This window comes from Arachis ipaensis, chromosome B10, assembly GCF_000816755.2.
Source record: "Arachis ipaensis cultivar K30076 chromosome B10, Araip1.1, whole genome shotgun sequence".
Lineage (NCBI taxonomy): Eukaryota > Viridiplantae > Streptophyta > Magnoliopsida > Fabales > Fabaceae > Arachis > Arachis ipaensis.
The window spans coordinates 30,228,817-30,231,818 of NC_029794.2; positions in this window are offsets into that span (position 1 = coordinate 30,228,817).

Genomic DNA, 3,002 nt, shown 5'->3' on the forward strand with positions numbered 1-3,002 from the left:
GCTTGGTCTGGTTGAATTGATATTTGATGTCAATTTAGTGTTCAGTTAGTATGTACATATATCCGAATGAGATTTTATTTGAATTTGTTAAACTAGTGGATGCTTATTCTTATTTTAAACTATTTTATATCTGTAAATATATGGTTTCAACTGATTTACCGGGTGCACGGGTGATAATTTTGCAAATTTGGTAGTTGTTCCTTAAGAATTGAGGAGGATGATCATTTTGCTATGTATGTGGTTGGTTCTTTTATATGAGAAGTGCATGTTTATTTGATTAATACCAATGCTCTTTTATTTGAGTTGCTGGCTTCAGCATGCACATCCTCCGCATGTTTATTTCGTTATGTGCTTTGGAATTTGTTTAGTTTAATTATGCTTGATTAGAAATTGGATTTGTTTTAAGTCTTTGAGACTGGGTGTACGGGTGATATTTTGGTCAAATGAGTTGGCTGGTACTGAAGCCCTAAGGAAGATGTTCATTTTATCTTTTATGTGGATGTTCATTAAATAGTTAGTTTAAACTTATTTTAGTTGTTATTGATTTGACATAATTAACTTAGTTTTAGTAGTATGCATTCATTATATTTTGCTAATTAAAATGCATGGTTATTCTATTGTTCGTTGGATGCTTATTTTCAAATGAGATTGTAAAGTTCGGATTTTGTGAAACCTAACCTTTTATTGGTTCTTAACAGATCATAAATCCACCTGATTTGTGCTACTGAAAAGCATAGCCAAATGGAAAAAAAGGTAATACGCAGTTTACTGTTGTTAGCTTCGACTTCAACATGATTGTACTTGTTTTTTACAGCTACTTCCTTTATTGACAGAAACTACTAGAGATGTGTTGTTCACCTTTCTACATGAACGGTATGATCAGTCACTTGGAAAAAAACAATGGCGAAGTGAAGCTGGATAAAATCGAAGCTATAAGATTCGGATTCCTGAAGCGAATTCCCCACTGGCCTGTGAAATAAGACATCATGGTTCAGCTAGCAATGGCCTATGATGTAGGAACAAGCACATTGAGGGTAAATGTCGGCAACATTCGCATTAACGCTGAATTGATTGGGCAGGTTTTAAGCATCCCTTCTGGTGGTGAGTGTGTCTTCCATATTAAGTAGCCTTTCTTGTGTCTAGTCATTTGATTTCGATGTTTCTATCATAACGGTAATTGTATGTATTTGGATGTTTCAATAATATAGGCGACGACTTCCCCGATTTCAATAAAAATAATGCTGACCATGTGGCTATCAAATGAGAGTTCCAGAGAAGAACGACCACTAAACTGTGCAATTTCGTCTATTGCTGCCCAATGGAAACCGAAGCGGACAGGATAGAGTTCAGACAACATTTCATCTTAGTAGTCTTAAAGATGTTCCTGTGCCCAATAACTCAACAAACAATCTCGCCGTGGCACTTACCCCCGATCCTTGATATATCGAACCCGAGTAGATTTAATTGGCCGTTGAAAACTTTCAAGTGGTTGGAAAAGGCAATTGAAAATATAAAGTTAAAAAGTAGCAAACATGCTAGGGATGCATGTTCGCTCTATTGGTATGTTACGTTATTAAACTACTCTTAGGTGCAGCATATCATTCATGTTGCAAACCCATAAATTGTTACCTCCTTCTTTCAAGGTATTATACTTCCACTGACTGAAATATGGTCCGCTCGATGACTATCAAAAATTGAAGCCAAGAATCGTTGCCTGGACTGCCGCTGAACTCGAGAAAAAGGTAACTAATGTTCTTTCTGAGGTACTAACTTAACGAGTTCTTCTTTATACTACACACGACGTTTCTCCTCTATCCAGGGGGCTCACGTACGTGGACAGTGGTCGCGTACGCAAGCAGGGTAAACTGCATCCCTGCGTACGCACAACATGGCATGCGTACACAGGACCCTGTTTTTCAGCAATATTATATTTTTTTGTAATTTTAATATGATTTTAAACTTCTCAACCTCTATTTTTATTTTCTAAGACCCTAAAACTTACTTCTAATCATAGAAAGAGGGGTAAGCTTAGAGAAGGAGTTAACTTAATAGAGAAGAAATGTTTGATGTAATGAATTGTGATTGAGGAAGTGCAGAACTGATAGTTTGTAAATGAATGTGATATGTGACCCCTGGATAGTAGGCAGTGGCATTGTTCACTTGCTCCGGGTATGAGATGAGGAAGAAGAATTATGAAAACTGAGTTTAATTATGGAATTTTGAATGAATATGAAAGAGTTGAAATGATAACGAAAATGATAATAAATTTTTGAATGTGAAACCTGGGTAGTAGCAAGGATTGTGGTTCGTCCCGCTTGCTCCGGGTTAGTAACTGAGATACTTGGGAAGTAGCAAGGATTATGGTTTGTCCTGCTTGCTCCAGATCAGTGATTGTGATACCTGGATAGTAGCAGTAGTAGTGGGTTATTCCACTTACTCTAGGTTGATCTTTTAAACACCCGTCTAGGTAGTAGTAGCAGTAGTGGTTTATTCCACTTGCTCTGGGTTAAGAGGGTAGTAGCAAATGGGTTGTAGCTCAGACACACTTGCTCCGCAAGGGTGTTTCTGTCCATAGTTAGCTACCAAGAGATGTCGGATTAGCTATATAACTGACAGATGATATCATCAGCCATAGGACAGGCATACATCATATGCATATGTTTGTCTTATTTGCTTGTGCATTAATTGGATTTGCTTATGTGAATTACTATGCTTATTTGCCATACTTGCTATCTGTAGTAACTGTACTCTACTTGTATTTTTCTTTGTCTATTTATTTGTTTGTGTGATTCCACCAGAGTTATGGAGGATTAGAGAAAGGTGAAGAATTAAGGGTTTTAGTTAGAGTATAGTTAAGATTAAGAACCTTAGATAACTACCCTACTTATGGTTTCCCGTTTTAACCTTTAAGTTTTAAATCTGAGTGTCAGAGTTCTAGGATCGCCTCTGGCTTTCCCGGAACCTTATATATTATGTATGTGGGCACTATTACCATACTGAGA